This window comes from Pinus tabuliformis, chromosome 4_1, assembly GCF_031772625.1.
Source record: "Pinus tabuliformis cultivar Carrire ecotype Pingquan chromosome 4_1, CPIR1, whole genome shotgun sequence".
NCBI classification, from domain to species: Eukaryota; Viridiplantae; Streptophyta; class Pinopsida; order Pinales; family Pinaceae; genus Pinus; species Pinus tabuliformis.
Window position 1 is genome coordinate 265,484,869 of NC_142303.1, and position 19,361 is coordinate 265,504,229.

Consider the following 19,361-nt stretch of genomic DNA (forward strand, 5'->3'; position numbering starts at 1 on the left):
TGTCAAACATATTAGCATATATTTACTTTTACACATAAATGGATCAAAGTCCACTCTCATTTGTAAGGCCTACCAAGTGATACATTGAATTTGTATCTTAAGGTAGTCATAAGGAGAGTTAAAGGTAGCATTATGAAATGTGAGGCATGTATAGTACTGCCCATGCACAAATATACAAGCCAAAGACAACTTTTATGTTCCATTTAAAGCAGACAAAAAATTTCGATTAACCCATGACTTATTAGGAAAATATTTGCTCTTACATTGGAGAGGTGCAAGGTATAGACCTCTATCCTCCCATGTTAAAGTGGGTATTTGTATTGCATTAATGCATAGTTATGGCTCATAGCTTCTTATAAATCAATCAAAATCGCTGACACATACCAAAAAAATAGTGTCAATTGTTGATATCTTTTTTAATATACATTATTACTTGAAATATTTTTTTGTCTATTTGGTTGTCATTCAATGGGAAGTTGGAGCAATTCTCATGACGATGATTTGACTTCAAAATCTAGTTACATCGATAGACATGTCTATTTTGGAATAAGGCTTTCACAATTTTAATTTAGTTACCAATAATTATTAGGTGGATGGTAGGGATTTAACCTCCATAGAATATTCTAGAATATTCTTAGTAATATACGCAAATCAAAGGTTGAGATTTATTTCCACAATAGTTATGCCTTTCTTGTTGTTTTAATTAAATTCATTAATTAAAAAAAGGTCAATATGAACAAGTGTGATATGAAATAAGTTATGGTCTTTTGGGCATGCGGTATTGATAAGCCATTGTATTGGCCCATGGTATTGTAACACAGCCTATTTGCAAATTAAGAATATTGTTACATGTTTTTTCTAATGTATATATTCTTAACTTATTTATTGATTCTTTTTGTCATTTTTTTTTCTATGTGCTTCACAGACCTCGAAGATTGGTGACTGTTATGTCAACGAAATATTTTTACCAGGTGGATCCATTTGAAGGGATCACTTCCTATCGGCTCAACCACGAAGCTTGACACTGAGGGTGACGAGAGAATTGAACCCGTGACCTCTAAATAACAAAGGTGTTTTAACGATGGGGACTTGATCAATTGAGGTAACCCTTAGGGCTTTTTGATTATTTTTGCCATTAATAATAATAATAATAATAATAATTTTAAATAAAGTTATAAATTGGTTAATTCTTGTAATTTTAACAACTAGAGATGTATGATGAAGCGAGTGTTTTGATGCTTAGTAGGCCATTCCAAGGCAAGTCTCTAATAATCGATTTGTTTGTTATGGATTGATGCCTATCAACATTTAATAGTCATTTTATTTATATGGATGCACTAGTAGGTATTATTTTTATTCTAAAGGGTTGACCAAGCCTTCTTGAAATGTGATATCATGTTAATATGATAAGCATTAATTCCATATAAAATAAAATGTGATAAAACATAGTTGTTGTGGAGTTGTTATTGACGACAATCCTCGTGTCCATGCAATATATATATCATCTTGCAATATATTGTGTTAGTTGAACCTAAGCAACTTTGTAAGATCCCTTTTTTTAATCCCCAAGTTTTGTAATGTAATTAAAGGATGATAATGTTGGAGGGCCAACATGGCTATCTGCCAAAACTGTTTGACGTAAATATCCTATTTAATTAAATTATAAATTGCTAAAGTTGAAGATTAGGACAAGCCTATATGAATCTCGATGTTTGGAAGGATAACTTGCTTAGGAAGCTTGTGAGGGATATTTCTAGTCTTCCAATCTTCCCTGAATTTAATGTTTTGATCCCTTGATGTGCTTATGGAGCCACTAATTTCCCAAGTAGTTATGAGGTGTCAAACCTTTAATTTGATGACATTTTATTATGATAAGGTACCACATCCCAACCCTAACAAACCTATTTCATACCACTTTTATTACATTTTGATCAACAAAGCACTCCCTAAGATATTTTGTTATTAAAATTTTAATTTTAGAAATTTCATGAAAATGTATGCATTGTAAATCTACTTTACGATATTTTTACTAGAAAATAACAGTTTTGTAAACTCTCATTCCTTCTGATACTTGTAGGAAAGCTAGGTAAAAAAGAGGACATGGGTTTGTGGCCCATGATCTTGAGATGGTGAGATTCCCCTCGGTTCCATGAAAAACAACTCACAAAGATCCAATCAATGCATGGTCAATGTGGGCACTCTACCTATTAAAACACATATTTAGTCAAGAAATTTGTTGAGATTTGATAAAACACGATTTTCCCCATGATGGGAAGCTAAAATTTATTAAGAAGGAAGCTTAGAATAGTTTCTTGTTAGTTGCAAAGAGAAATTTCAGTAGTTTGTTTCAAAACTTGTGTATAAAGGCAAAGCTAGTGAAGCTTGCCAAACAACTTTTTAATTTTCAAACTCTTTGATTTGCATTGTGAGATTAGCACTCAGAAACTTCATCATTGAAGCTCTAATTTCAACTTCTTTATCTATAAAACATGCAATCTTTATGAGTTTTCATTAGTTGGTAGCCTTTAGTGTGTAAGCTAAGGCGTGGAGGGCCCCACAGTCTCAATGTGTGCACTTGTTTCCATTTGTTGTCCATAAATGTAGATGTTGGTACATATTTTCATGTTTTTTCCTTTTCTATTTATACATATTTATGAAAGAAAACCTCTATTTTTGTGAAATGTGAGGTATCCTATTCATATCACCATTCTCATGCTTTTTCTTGTCTAAGTTTGTTCATAATCCTCTATTTTAAGTTATTGGATTTATTGATCTATTAGATATCATAGCTTTTCTATTGTTCGTGAACAAATTGAGTCTTTTTATCATAGATTAGTTAATGCTCTTGAAGACAAGCATTTATAAGCTAGGTAGAAGACTAGGAGTGTTCATCTATTGGAAAAGGCCCTAGTGCATGCATAGTTTATCAAACTAGTATTGCATGAGAGCACTATAGATCTTGCTTTCATATATTAGTAAATGTCTCAAAAAAAAAAACTTATTGATGGGTTGGGTAAAAGATTAGGAGTATACATCCATTTGGAAAAGGCTCTAACACATGCAAGTCCACCAAACTAGACTTACTCAAGAAATCTTTCCATTTTTTAATACATCCCTTTATTTTAATACTTGAAATCAACCATGACATAGATAAGTACAAGACTTAGGAGTCAATCATTATATACCTTTGAATCCAAAGAAACTACAACTTTTTGGACGCTAGTGCATGTTTGATCGTCTAAAATATTTTAAGTAAGCAATGTGTTTTTACTTTCAAGAAGTGTGATTAGTTTCTTTTAGCTATTTGAGTTGTTAAATCATAGTATTGTTTGATTATTTTTTGATTTTTCCAATTTAGAGTTTTAGCTTTGAATTTGTTCGCTAGTTAACTTAGCAATTTAGATCTAATATTTAGGAAAAATAATCATTTTTCATTTCTTAACATGATAACTGTTAACACTCAGGTTGTCCCTTGGCTCCTTAAGGGATACAGCCGAGGTAACCACAAACCAATCTTTGGGCTGCAGGTCCTAGCCTACCTACAGTCAGAGAGGGCTCTCTCTTTACGATTTAACTTTGTTTTGGGTTGATTTTAGGCTAGTTATGGTGTACATGGGTTTTGTTTTGATTTTGGTGGGAAGGATGATGTTTTCAAGCAGAGTTGGGATGCATAGAGTGAGAAGTTCAAACCATTGGGCATGGAGTCATGGATTAGGGCTTGCTGTTGCGTTTTCTTGGTCACAAGAGGAATACAGAGCAAGATAGCTACACATAGAACAACATCAAGATGGAATAAATATGGAATGAAGGTCAGAGATGAAAGGCAACTAAGAATCTTTCATTAGCTAACAGAGAGGGAAGGTGAATGAAAGTTTGTCTAGGAGCAGTCAAGAATTCCTAAATAATAGTCATATGTGAAAGAAATAGGGTAAACATGATCATTTAAGTATGCATATTCATAACCGTTTCTGAAGAAAACATATAGAGATAACAAGAACTGAGCATAGAGTGCAGTCAAGCAAAGCCTAAGCTATTCTTCTTTCTTGCTATTTAGATGGTGGCGTAAACATATATAAACTGCAAACAGAGGTAAGAAAACACTTATTGAGCCATGTAGTAGCACAGGAATTCCACAGTCACTCTTTGGCCATTAATAACACAACAGACAGTTCTTCATCCAAAGCATTCCAACAGTCTTTGATTATAGAGCTCTTAAAGTATACAACGCAAGTCTAGAATGAGGGTTATCAACCAACCAACCCTTTAAACAATGAATCAGGGTGGTTTATATAGAGAAAATATCCAAAAATATCTATTACAGCAGATCTTAAACAGATCTGAGGGAAATGAGTTCTTTAATCTAATCTTGTCCTGAAATTAATGCAAGAAGATATTTATTTGAGCTGCGCTGGAGGCAGCTGCATCGAAATGAGTTAATATGTTGTCCTTGGTGTCTCGGTGTAGTGTTTCTGCAATAACTGTGCCTTTAATCTCTTATCTGCACCTCTTAGGCGGTTCTGCTGCTTTTGGGTGGCTTTAATGTGCACTAATCTCGATCTGATGAGCTTTGAATGGCCTTTACTGCTTCTTTGACTTGGATGGAGGCCTTTAATGTTCACCTGCTTTGATATTGACGATCTGATACTCTTTGCCGCTTCATGGATACTCTTTAATTGAATCCGGGCTTTATCTTTCCTCTGATACTCTTTAACATTTGAATCAGGCCACTTTCTCTCCCTTGATATGCTTAAAACTTTCAAATCGCCCCTTTTCTGCCCTTTCAAGGCAAAAATAACTGCTGCAAATGCTTTTCGTGGCCTCTAGAATGCTATCGGCACTGGCCGATTGAATATTAACATACATGAAGAAATCCTGTCAAATAATGGCGGAGGAATGCAACTTGATAACTGTGCTAGGCTAAGGCTGGCTTTTAATTTGCGTTTTTTTTGGGTTTTGCAGGTAGCCGAGCAATAGGAAGCTCTAAGCGCTAATCACGCATCGAAAACTGCCTCTGTTTCTCATTTCAAGCATTCTCTAACGCGATTTTCGCCCTTTGCGCCTTTTCTATGATGACGTTAGCATGACGTCATTGGCGGGTCCCGGGTACGGAAGGGTGACGTGGCAGTACGACAGGGTGACGACGTGGCACAAGATACGGTGGCGGGGTAGGGACGGAGGCAGATGCGGTGGCAGTGACACGTAGCAGTGGCGGGCTGACGCGGAGGTGACGTGAGCGGTGACGTGGCGCTAACGTTAGGGGCGGAGGGGCAGAAGGCGGTTTGTGGTTTTATCAGACCGCCTTCTATACGGGGGCGATATTTGTCAGAGGGGCTCCAATGCAATCAAAACGGGGCACCTGTCTTCTGTACGGCGGAGAAACCGCTGCGCTATCGGAATCTATCTGTCGAGCGTCAGGGGTGCCCCGAAATTGGTGAGAGCCGTCGGATGGGGAGGGCCCGATCCGACGGTGGACGAAACTATGAGCTGGTGGGATGTTAACATACGGGCTTGTTGCGACTCGGGGGCCCGCCCGAATATTATATCATTTGTTTATATGGCGGGGGTTCAAACCTTTGGGTTTGTGGGTTATGGTATGTGCGCCAGGGTAGAGTTTGACTGTTTAATCAAATATTTTAAACAAAACCCGAAAATACGAGCGCGTAGGGTAAAACCTTAAGGTTTATGGGTGAGAAGGGGGAAGGGAATGGTTATTAATTTAGCCAAATGCTAAATCAATCCCAGGTTTGAACGCGGAAAGGCTAATGCCAAGCCCCAAATGAACTTAGCATTTCCCCAAATTGATGTTATAGGGCTATAGTGCCAGGGGATGGGAATATGTACATAGGGGAGCTATTTAGTGCTTTTTAGTAAGGGGAAGGGGAAATAGATAGGGATTTACATAATAATGTTAGAAGTTAACATGAAAATGACAAGAAAGCGCTAAGTTTAGAGATCTTAGGCTACTTAAAAGGGAAAAATGACTTATAGAGTGAATAAGAGTACTCCTAAGCAAAGCAAACCTTTACTTAGGCCAATGATATGACAAATGATGAAACTTCAGAGATATCAAGCAGATCTTGACCTCTTTGGGGAGGTTAGTGAATGATTTGGGGAATAAGAAGAAGGGGGAGTTTAGACATGCCTCGCTTGAGCTCCTCCAAAGGAAAATTGCCTTGTACTTGTGATCTGAAGTTGATAAACACTTTGAAATACAAAATTGATCACAAATCCTCATTCTGCAACCACAAAGCTGCCTACCCAGCCTACTTACCTAACATTTTTTCTTCCTTTTGAATGGGTGCACTTAGACTTGCAGACCCTGATTATCTTCTTTTCTTTTGACTGCCCTCCTATCTAAATGTACCCTTATATCTTCCAAGGGCCCATATTAAGCAGTTGGGCTCCTTTATTTCTCTACCTAGCTACTCATCTGCCAAGCTTAAGCTGTTTGGACATATATTCACTCTCTATCTTCTAAAACAAGCAATTTAAACCTAGGGAAGCCAAGATTAAGTTGTTTGGCTTTCCCTTAACTGTAAAACTCTTCAAAAATGGTATGATTCTTCAAAATGGAATTTCTTGGAAATATGGAACCTTGCAGCATGAAAAGATGACATATTTGGCATGTAAAACAGTCAATCATGAAATATGAAACCTATTGCAATAGGAGGCTAACAATAACAAGTCTAATTCTAATTCTCTACATATAGTCATGTGCTTCTAAGTTTACGAAGTGATTAAATTATCATGTCCTAATTCATGCACATAACTTATCTTGACATGAGGAATGGGGAAAGAGGTGTAATTGCCACCCAAGCCTAGGATGTGTACCTTATGGTAACCAGGTTGACTTCACATCCTGAGAAGGGAAAACCAAAACCCCCCTACTTAAAGCCAATGCTTGTGGGGAAAGTTGTTAGTGTGAAGAGTTTGGAATTCAAAGAGTATTGGAAAAGATTGAGACAAAGAACTGCACTATATGCGTGTAACATATACCATCGAGTAGCCCGTGTTTTGGAAAACTAGACTATAGAGTCTAGGTGTGATTGGTGATGGCTATGGAAACCATTGGGAGAATCACTTTACCTAAGTTTGATTGCAGAGGCGAACGTTGTTATTTTATTATGTGGTGCATGCGAAGCAATAGAAGAGGGAGGATCACCAAGGGACCATACGAAGTAGTGAAGGGGTCTCCCTTTTTATTGTCCAGACCTCAATGGCCATGCTTGTTGTGTATTAAGACTAGATTTAGAGCTTGAGAGGAAACATCTCTATTTCCCAGCCAATGAAGGATATTGGCCTTCACTATCTACCCTGAATTAACCCTTTGATGTAATACCCTATGTGGAGTGTCCTTCAGACATTGGATCTGAATCGAGGGTGGCTAGTTGCAATAAATTTGTAGTGTAGATATACCTATAGTTGGGTGGAGAGTGACAATCCCTTCTTCAATTTCTAGTAGAAATTAAGTGGAATAGATAAGTGTATTTCTACATTGTGAATGAACTTGTAAATGTTGTTCAATGATTCTTATTTACACACCCTACTAGATTTACTGTATATGTATATACTCATGGGTTGAAAATTGTTATTTATATGCATATAGAATGTTATGTTGAAATTAGCATAAATAGAGAGCTGAGAATATAACCTAACTTACTTAAATGTTTATTTTCTTTCCTTTTTTGAGTTTGAGTGTCTTTTGCAATGGAAACCTTATGCTCATGCCATTTATGATAATTTTATATTGTATATTCCTGAATGGAGAGATTAGGCTTTGTCGTAATGGTTTCACTTTTAAATTTTTCTTGAATTCAACCAATTTGATATGTTCCACCTCTACAATGTTATGGCAACTATATGTGCTAGAAGTGTGAAGCTTTCTTGGTTGAAGGCAACAAAATTTGGGGACCGATCCCCTTTATGCCTTAGATGTGTGGGAAAATCTGGGGATTGAAATCCCTGGTAAATATGGTAGATAATTAGAAATTAGGAACATGGGGAGTATCTTGGTGTTTTCCCATACTAGGCCATATTAGTATATTGATGAATCAATAGGGAGAGCCCATATTGACATATCAATGGATTGCAGGGCCAATACTATATTAACATAATGATGTTTGCCCAAATCGGGCCATATTTGATATTGACATATCGGTGGTACATGTCGTTAGTTTATTATCCCTATTGGCTATACTAATGAGGAGCCATATCAACCATGTCAACTATTAGAGTCATGGGAGTTTTCAATTATGTGAATTATGGATTTCTCTAATATGGCAAGGCCCAATATGTCATGTGAGCTTGGAGATGTGGGCAAGCTCAAGCCAACATGCAATCAAGGAAGCCAGTTGGTAACCTCAAGGGCATATGAATGATGATGTGGTCTTTATGGGGAAAAAATTATAAAGGGGCTTAACTTTGTGACCGTAGCTTAGAATGAGACAAAATTTATATTGTTGGAAAGCTCTCAATGACCATAAGATGTGGTGGTCTCAAAATCAACATTTGAGATGGTGAAGGAAAGAGATATTTAGATAACTCCATCTTCATAATGTACCTCGAAGGTCGGGTCTAGTTATGCCCAGGTTGGGTGTGTTACAAATTTGTCTCATATAAATGGACAAGACCCAATGCAAGGGATTATAAAAAATAGATATCAATATTAACGTGATTGCATGATGCATATGCACAGTCCTTCTAAAATTATAAATTAAAAAGGTGAAAAGCTTATGCTACATTAACTTTCTAATAAATTATGTTTCTGAAATTTTTCTTATAAATTATGTTGCTCAAAACACATTACATTGGTTAGAGGTGACAAGCATGAGAGATCAAAATTGATCTTAATGGAAAATAAGAATTATCATATGCTTGGGTAATAGGGCATGTCATTAACAACAAGGTGGAGGCCTTGATGGCCTACCAAGATCTTAATTATTAAAAAAATAGTTATATCGAAGGTAATTACTAGTTATTATTATATTGTCACAATTCAAGATCTCTTGCATGGTAACTCCCCCTCCTCATCAACTATTTCAAGAATTGTTCAAAGGGGTTCATCCAGATTCAATGCTTTGAAAACTACCTTGTTCCAAGCTAAACAACACCTTAATACAAAGACATATCACAACTAATATTGAATCCATTTTGGAGGAAGGACAACTATTTCTCTAGTTCAAGGAGGAGCAATGCAAGCTATATCATTCTAGTCCATGAATGAATTACCTTCTATCTTTTTGAATCAAGGAGGTTGGCTAGTGAATTGAAACCTCATCTCATCACCTTTCACATCATTATACCTTTGCATGCAAAGCAGGGAGGTTGAACACTCATAGATGTGTGAAATATAAAACTTCTAAAGCACATCCATTTCTCCTTGTCTCATGATTGTGACTACCTATATAAGGGTTTGCATTAATAGATCTTATAATTTGACCTTAGATCATGATTCCATTTCCTTTGGCCATAGCTCATCCCATGGTCATTGGATCCAAATTGAGCTAGTAATCATGGCATGTTGTGGATACCCATATTATTGCTGCGCTATAGGGAGTTTCATGACTTGGGGTGCTACCTTCATCATCACAAAAGTGATATCATGGAGACCTATGGAAACATAATGTATATTGCATTCAAGTTTGCAAAATTAGAAGGATTAATTGGAAACTCTGACAGTTGAATCTTACAAAGGGGGGGCTTCACCTAAGGAAAAAGTGGAAGGGCATCTTTATGCCGTGGATGATCATGAAAGAAAGGCCATCTTCTCTATAATGAGCCTCTAGCTAAAAAACATGGATACAAAGGTCTATGTCTCTCTTTAGTTATGGATTTGTTGGTTTGGATTTCAAGGTTTGTCAACGTCCCTATACAAGGCATGATCCCACCTAAACCAACCTACAAAAGAGCGTTATGAATCTAATAAAAGAGTTGGTATGAAAATCTAGGTCGAATCTATATCTATTACCATTTTAAAGTCATTACTTCTTTTCTAATTGTTTATATTTTACTAATTTACATATTTATGTGAGAGAAAATTATTAATCACCATGTCTTCATTCTTTGGAGAAAAAAAAGATTAATTATATTTTATAAACTAATAAATCCCTTTATAAAAACATATAACCTTCCTAGTAACTAGCCCAATGCTCCATTTTATAGTGCAGAGGAGGAGGTTACAGGTCCATCTATGAAGGGATAGAATCCTCCTTCAAAGGGATAAGCTCCTCACATCAAGGGGTTAGCTCCTTAAGGTATGGAGTGCATGAACCTTAGAAGAGAGAACTTTCCACCTCAATATTCCTTCCAGAAGCTTCTAGAAATGATTGAAAGTGAGTTTTTTAGAATGTACTCATGCCTTTTCAACTTTTACAGGGGTCCGCACCCATAACATAGATACAGAGCGGTCAAGTGCGCAGGGGACATGACCATTAGGTGCGGGACCGCAGGTAATGCAAAGAGAAAGTGTGGAACCAAATTTTTAGAGACTTTTCAGGGCTTTCTATTATTTTCAAGGCTTGGTATGAAGAACTGAGGCTTTAGACCTGCAAAGGAGGAAAGTATGAGTGGTAATGGACTCACACAGATTGCAAAATGTCAAGGTGAAAATTTTTAGTGCAACAGATTGCCCCCTAAAGTGCGAAATCTGTAATAGATGAAGATGGAGTCTTTCATGTATGAAGAATGAAGTACTTTATCATTTCAAGGATCATCCTGTGGACGCGCCAGTCATAACTAGTACAAACATTCAATGCAATATATATATATATATATATATATATATATATATATCATCGCTGAGGTAGGCATTCCCATACTCAAATCAAAACTAACTAAACTATTCTAATACAAGAATGATTTTGTAATACATCAAGAGCATAAACCTATGTAGACACAGTATGGATGCAACCATCTGTTTATGAATAGTCCACTGTATAATGAATAACAAAACTCCTGGCAGCCTGGATGGTAGAAACTAGATCCAAGGTCTTGATTTCCGCTTCCTGAACTAGTACGATTCTATCCATGTGAATGAATGTGTCAAATTCGAACATGGTAGAAACCACTTGATTACCAGTCAATGATGTGAACTGTTAACAAGTGTGAGAGAAACCACCAGTAATGTCAATGGCTCTCAAAGTACCCAATACAATCCATGAAATGTGAATAAATGAGTTGAAGTCGAACATGTCAAAGGATCATTTGATCGAAGGTCAATGATGCAACCTATCGTCGAAGGCGAGAAAATTGCCATTAGGGCATGCAACTTTCAAGGTACTGATGATTTCTAGATCAACTTCCTAGATAATGAGTTGAAGTCAATAGAAAGTGATCTGTCGTAGGCAAGCCCACAACACGAAATCATAGATCAAGTTTTGAAGAAATATATTATCAAGGACTGACTCAAGGATGGTCAAAATGGATGACAGATATTTTGCAGATGAATGGTTTGTTTGAATTGATCTCTTGAACACATAATGACACTGCAAATGGTTTGGTGAAAATTGACCCAAAGCTAATACCCAAAAACCGGCTGCAGAATTTCAATGTGGTTTAATTAATTGTTATGCAAAGGATTTTCCCAACCCAGGTGAACAAAAAGTGTCGTGTTCAAGAGTGGTTGACAGGTTCTTATAAAACGAAGTGTAAAAAATAGGTTCATTTTTCTCTCTTTTCCCCCAACATTTCTGGCAAGTACCTCTTTATTTTTGACAAGCTTGAGGAGGATAACATTTTCTTGTTTATAAGCTCATCCTTCAGATGAGTCCAACTTAGTTTAAAATTCAAACCCTAAGAAGGATTGGTTCGTTCCTATTTGAAATTGAACAGGTCCTTTACTGTTAAATTTTAACAAGTCCAGTATAGGAAAAACTCGATGTTTTTCAATTTTAGGGAGTCAGAAGAAAAACTTAAGAAAACTCCATGGTGGTACTTTTTCATAAAATAATTCCTTAGGCCCGAAAAAGGATAAAATAATACAAAAGGGATGACTATTCAATACTTTAAGGAGCTGGAAAAGACAAGCGCTCGACAATCTTTTCATATTTAATGAGTCTGAAAAGGGTTTAAAGAGGACTCTATTGACCGTATTTAGTCAACGTGTACCTTTTTCGTAAATAGTCCATTTCAGTCCGTAAAAGGGGTAAACTTATACTGAAGGGACAATTATTCATTTATTTTAACGAGTTCGAACAATCAAGTGCTCAACAATCTTTTCAATTTTCGAGAGTCTAAAAAGAGCTTAAAGAGGACTCCAATGTTTTGTTTTTTCATAAATTTTTGAAAGAGTCCAAAAAAGTGATAAAAGTATGCTCTTTGTTGAAAAATGATAAATTTTCCCGAAAAAATCTAATTTTCTACACAAAACTCAAAACATTACACATATCTGTTTAAGATAAATAAAAATGATTTTAAAATTTGCCTTTTTAAAGTGAAAAATAAATAAATTAAAAATTCATTTATTTGAAAAAACTTATAGAAATGGGTTTTCCAACTTCATTTTTACCATTTGAGTTCAGAGTGAAAAGTGAGAGCTTTTGGGTAAGAAAGTTCCTGTGAAGATTTTGGAAAATCCGTCCGTTGGAATTGAAAACCGTCAGCTCCTGGTAATCCACGACCTCCTTATCTTGCATTTCATTCGTTTACATTTTGATTTTAGGCTTTAGATTTAATTTTGAAGGGAAAATTTGGTTTATAAATTCGCTCATGAGGGTCCGCAGTGTTGGAAATAATACTGAGAGGGGGGGGGGTGAATCAGTATTATCAGGTCAATCAGTTTTCATTTCACAATCAAATTTGCATACGCTATTTCAATTAGTAAAAATTGCGTATGTATGCAACTGCAGTTAAGGAAACTAGCATATAACCAGCACAAAATGTAATTTAAATTATTCTTCAGATGTTGATCATTAATCTGTGCATAAAACCATATAAACAGTAACTAGGAACAGTAAAACAAACCAGGCAGCCACACATAAGAACACAAGATATAAGGTGGAAATCCAATGTGGGTGAAAACCAACTGCTGCAATTCGTCTCTATCTTCTTTTAATTAGAAACTTCTTTTTACAATGTTTATGTACTGGTGCAGTCTTATACCAATACGCAAGCTACTACCTGCAGAAGGCTACAACCTTCTCTCGTTCTCCAGATTCTCCTGGAAGGGAGCTACAACCCCCTTAGCTCTTGTACTAGTTGAGGTACTAGTAGGTCGGTGCTGACCTACAGAAGGCTACAACCTTCCCTTTTCTTCCAGGACCACATTTCATAAATTTTTAGACTGGATCCATGAATAACATCAATCAAACATCAAGTATATTTACATAAACCAATCTCCTTTGCACCAAACAAAATTGAATCAAATAGTCACTTCTCTGAATGTTGTACCCAGAAAACAGTAACAGTAACCAGACACCAATTCTGAACCCAGAACACTACAACAATAAACAAAAGTAGCTAAAACATATTTCAAGAGATGTACGCTACTTCAATGTGTACAACCTCCATGCATACACTGCTAAATTAAGGCCAACCAGCGTATACGCTATTTTGAATTACCGAACCTACATGTATACGCGCCTTTGCTTCACTGAACCTGCATATATACTATTTTGAATTACCGAACCAGCGTGTATACGCGCCTTTGCTTCGCTGAACCTGCGTATAGATCTATAAAAGATAATTTATCCTTTTCACTTATTCAAACATCAGTTATACCTAAATTATCAGATTTATAGATGAAGTCATGCACCAAATATAACAGATCAAAATCACACAAAGATACTACTATTCAAGCCTTAAGATCTTGACCCATCAATAGTACTTATCCTTCTTCTAGCGCTCAGGTTCCTCTTTGGTTCAGATCCAGCTATGCACCATAACCCAATGACCAGTATTATAGATCTTGCTCCTCATAAGATATTCAATGCTTGAGTCAATGCCTTTGCCAAATGATCTCCTTCCCCTTTTATAGTCTTAGGCCTTACTCAATACCATGGTCCAAAACCATAGAGAATCAATACCATGGACCCAATACCTGGGTTCAACACTTTGGATGAGATACCTTAGTCCAAAACCATAGGTCCAAATACCAAGGACTAAATACCATGGACCAAAAATAAGTTTTCCCACATGTACGCACTTTTCCTTGCATGAAAGTGTGTGCATACGTATATGCACCTTTTGATCGTCCAATCTGCATGTATACGCGACTTGGTTAAGAGGATCCTGCGTATATCTCTTTTTCTTTCATTCTAAGAGCTTTTTCTTTTATTCTGAGAGCCTGAAATGTGATCTGTCATCTGAGTGAGTTGTCATCAAGGACAACACCTGTGTCATAGTGCCAAACCTGTGTCATAATGCCAAAAATCTCACCCTTTGGACTTGATGGCAACCCCGAGTCACTCAAAGCCATTCTCCCCCTTTGTCATCAAGTGCAAAGGGTTATGCTCCCCCTGAAATCTCTGCTCTGCTGTGTTGTCCATTGTCCCCATGACTGTAGGCATGGTCTACAAAAAGATGTTCTACAAGAAGAAACATGACTTTATACATAATAAATTACCTTCCTATCACCAAAGACTCATACATACATCCATCTCCCAACCAAGTGGGGATATACTAATATTGACTCATCCACCCAACCAAGTGGGGATCCACCAAAAGTTTACACATGATAAAACAAGAACATTACATCATCCATCCCAGGCATAGTGGAGAAACCAACACAGGCTGTTACATGACCTTGATAATACAAGAAATACATGACATAGAGACTAAATATCTAAGACAAGGCTATGATAATCATCAGCAACTGACATTGGCAACATCTTTCAATCATCATCAAGACCAGCAACCATGATCTCCCTCTGCACCTGTTCCACCTGAAACAAAACAGCTATGAAAATGCACCAAGATCTTTTAAGATAATGCCAACAATGCATTATTAGAAGTATATGCTCCCCCTGAACCTGTGCCAGATGGTCTCTGTCAGACCCCTATCAGACTCTTCTCATCCTGAATCTGGCCCTACTGTTTTGTCTTCAAACCAACATATACGCGATTGTATCCACAGAAATCGGCATATGTACGTGGATATGCTTCATCAAACTCGCGTACAACCACTCTTCTCTGAAAAATATAATTTCAACAGCAAGATGATGCATCAACTACTCCCAGCTTCTGTTTGAGGTACTCAAATGTCTCCCTGGGCAGCGGTTTGGTGAAAATATCAGCAACCTGTTCCTTTGAGGGAACATACTCCAATTTGACCTTTTGTTCAAGCACTTGTTCCCGGAGAAAATGATACTTGATAGGTATGTGCTTGGTCTTCGAATGCATGATTGGATTTTTTGAAATACTGATTGCACTTGTATTATCACAAAAAATGGAGATAGGTGGAGTACAAGTGATTTGAATGTCTTGCAATGTTTGCATCATCCAAAGGATTTGTGTGCAGCAAGATGCAGCAGCCACATATTCTGCTTCAGCTGTAGATAATGCAATTGAACTTTGTTTCTTTTTGAACCAAGATACTAATCTGGAACCCATAAAGAATGCACCACCACTAGTGCTTTTTCTATCATCCATGCTTCCTGCCCAATCTGCATTTGTATATGCATGAAGTGTGAGATCTGTATCTCTAGGATACCATAAGCCATAATTTTGAGTTCCTTGAAGATACTTGAAAATTCTTTTGACTACCTGAAGATGAGTTTCCTTTGGATTTGCCTGAAATCTTCCGACTATTCCAACTGCATGCATGATGTCTGGTCGGGTAACTGTTAGATAGATCAGACTTCCAGTAATTGATCTATAGGTTGGTTGATGCACTGTTGCTGATTCATCATTTACATTGAGGCTGCATACTGTTAACATAGGGGTACATACTGGTTTTGAATCCTCCATCCCATATTTCTTCAAGATCTGCTTGAGGTACTTGGTTTGTGATAGAAAAATACTGTCTTTGTTTTGTTGGACTTGTAAACCAAGAAAATATGTGAGCTCACCAAGCAAGGACATTTCAAATTCTTTCTGCATCACCAATGCGAAGTTTTGACTCATGGCTTCTTCATTGCTACCAAAAATGATGTCATCAACATACACAACAATGTTATCAATTTATCATTATCAATTTTTATATATAGATTGCTATCTGTTGATCCTTTTGAAAAACCTTGTTGATGGAGGTACTTATCCAAATGATAATACCAAGCCCTTGGAGCTTGTTTAAGACCATAGAGAGTCTTTTTGAGTCTACATACAAGTTTTAGATCATCCCAAAGATAAATCCATCTAGTTGCTCAATGCACACTTCTTCTTCTAAGTCTCCATTTAGAAAGGCAGATTTCACATCCATTTGATATACTTTGAACTCCTGAAAGCTAGAAAGAGCAAGGAACATTCTTATGGTGTCAAGTCTAGCAACTAGTGCAAAAGTTTCTTCAAATTCTATACCTTCTTGTTGAGCATACCCTTTGCAAACAAGTCTGACCTTGTTTCTAATAACATCTCCATTCTCATTCAAGTTGTTTTTGAATATCCATTTTGTCCCTATGACATTCTTATCATTTGGTCTAGGAACTAACTCCCAAGTGTTATTCTTTTCAATATGATCAAGTTCTTCATTCATGGCCTTGACCCAGCATTCATCTTTGCATGCTTCACTTACATTTCGTGGTTCAGTGGAAGAGAGCAATGCTAGATAGCTTGAATCTTCTGAAATAGTTCTTCTTGTTTGTACACCTACCTCTTTCTGCCCCAAAATTTGAGTTTCTAGATGATTCTTCTGGACATACCTGGATGGAGTCTTTTCTTCTACCCTTATCTATTCTTCTGGTTCCTCATAGGTGTCTCCTTCATCATTAGTTTGATTTGATGTTGAATGATAGTCCTCATCATCTTCGAAATCTTCGGATTTTACCTACCTTGGAATGTTTCCTTCTTCATCAACCACTACATCAATACTTTCAACAATTTTTCTAAGTCTTTTATTGTAACACTTATATCCTTTCCTTTGGGGAGAGTAACCAAGGAGAATGCCTTCATTTGCTCTAGGTTCAAACTTGCCAAATTTTTCATCAGTCCTTTTGATGTAACATGCGTCCAAAATTTTTGAAGTATTTTACTGTAGGAGTCTTACCATACCAGAGTTCATGAGGAGTTTGAGTGTTGTTCACCCGGACATTTGTCTTGTTGAGAATAGTAATTGCAACAAATGCATCTTCACCCCAGAAGGTTGCAGGAGTTCCAGACTCATCAAGCATAGCACGAGCCATTTGTTGAACCGTTCTGTTCATCCTTTCTACTACTCCATTTTGCTGGGGAGTCCTTGGAGTAGAGAATTCCCTTCTTATTCCATGTTCTTCACAAAAATAAAAAAAACTCGTCTGAGGTAAATTCCCCTCCTTGATCAAACCTGAGGCATTTGATTTTGCGATCTAATTCGTTTTCGACCAAGGCTTTGAATGCTTTGAACTTTTCGAAAGCTTCGTCTTTATGCTTCAGAAGTCCTATCCAACACATCCTAGAAAAGTCATCAATGAACAATATGAAGTATTCTTCTCCTTGAGGTGACCTTTTCCTGGATGGACCACATACATATGTATGGACAAGTTCAAGTGGCTTACTTGCTGATCCTTCCTTCTCAGGGAAATTAGTTCTGGTTTGCTTACCAAACTGACATGATTTGCATAGTGTATTGTCTGGAATTCTGATGTCAGGGAGATCACAAACTGCGTGATATTTGCATGCTTTCCTTATCTGAGAGAAGCTTAGATGCCCCAATCTTTTTTGCCATGGCCAGTGTTCATAATTCTTGCTTAGATAGCGTTGTTGTTTTCCTCCCTTGAGTATGTATAAATTATTTGGAGTTCTTATGCCTTTGATCACTGTTTCTCCTGTATCAAGCTCACGAACAATACATCCATTTGATCGAAATATTACCTCATTTCCTTGATCACACATTTGACTAACACTCAATAGTTTATGCTTTAAGCCATCAACATACATAACATTTCCATCTTTGACCTTTTCTTTCAAAAGAGCAGAACCTTTACCTTTTATGAGTGCAGGGGTGTCATTTCCAAATGAAACCTTCCTTTCCTTTTCTAAGGCACTGTATGACTAAAGTTTTTCTTTATCACCTGTCATATGTTTCGACCATCCACTGTCGATGTACTATTTATTTTCCTGTCCTTCCACATATAAGGCTATACCACATCTTTTTGGTTGCAGTTCTTTCTTCCTCTATGTTTTGGGACTCAATGATGCTTGCTCCTTCTGAATTGTTTGCTAAAACCTACTCCTGCATTCAGAATCTTCATGACTGAAGTTGTTACAAATAGAACATTCTATTTCATTTTCAAGAGCAGAAAAGTTATTGTAGATTCTTTTCATGATTCTAGTTACACTCCTTTGATTTCGTGCTTCTCTGGTCATGATGGTCTTGTAGGCAACACATTGAACTGCTTTGTGTCCAAAGTTATGACAAGAGAAACATTGGCCATTGAAGAAATTCCTGCGATTATCAAACCTTCTGTCCAAGTGATCATATTCATTCATTCTTGAGGAAAATTAATAATTATTTACCTGTGGTTGGTTGTAACTTCTATTCATTCTTGAAGTAGATTGTCCCTGATGTACTTGGTGATCTCTGTTCATCCTTGAGATAGATTTACCCTGATTTACTTGGTGATCTGCTTCATGCCTTTGCTATCGATTGTCAACCTGTTCACTTCTCCTTGCTGCATCAAGATAACTTTTGGAGGTGGATGGCTTTTGTGCTTGAGATGCTTCTTCAGTATATCCAAGACTTGTCTTGATTAGTGGAGAACCTTGCACTTTGATAATCTCATCTAAAGTTTCAGATCCTTTAGCAAATCTAAGATTAAGAGCTTTTGTTTTCTCAATATCTTTTCTAAGTCCCACAATTTCACATTCTAACTTTTCATTGTGTTTTTCCCTTTCAGCAAGTTGGAATGTCAGAGTATCTATAATCATGCTCTTTTCTTCTAAACAGATTTTAAGTTTAGAAAATTCTTCATAGAGATCATTTTCATCTATAGCATCCAAGAAATCATCATCTTCAAAAGCCATCAAAAGTCTATAATCATTACATTGTTCATCTTCATCACTAATTGAAAATCCATCACTATCTTCATGTGTATAATAGCTCTTCTTACTTACGTTTTGTTTTCTGTTCCATCTAACTGGTTCCTTATCTTTATCAATCTTATCTTTATGAGGACACTTGGCTGCATAGTGGTCGACTCTTCCACAAGCAAAGCATTTGAAAGGTAGCTTACCTCTGAATCTTCCAGAACCCTGTTGAAGGTTCTTGACAAAGTTTGATTCTTCCTCTCCTT

General features: G+C 36.7%; 1 pseudogene; it reads right to left on the reverse strand.

Moving 5' to 3' along the window:
- Window positions 1-15,024: 15,024 nt before the first annotated feature.
- Window positions 15,025-19,361, reverse strand: part of LOC149175286 (calcium-transporting ATPase, endoplasmic reticulum-type pseudogene) — a 191,571-nt pseudogene continuing 187,234 nt past the window's right edge.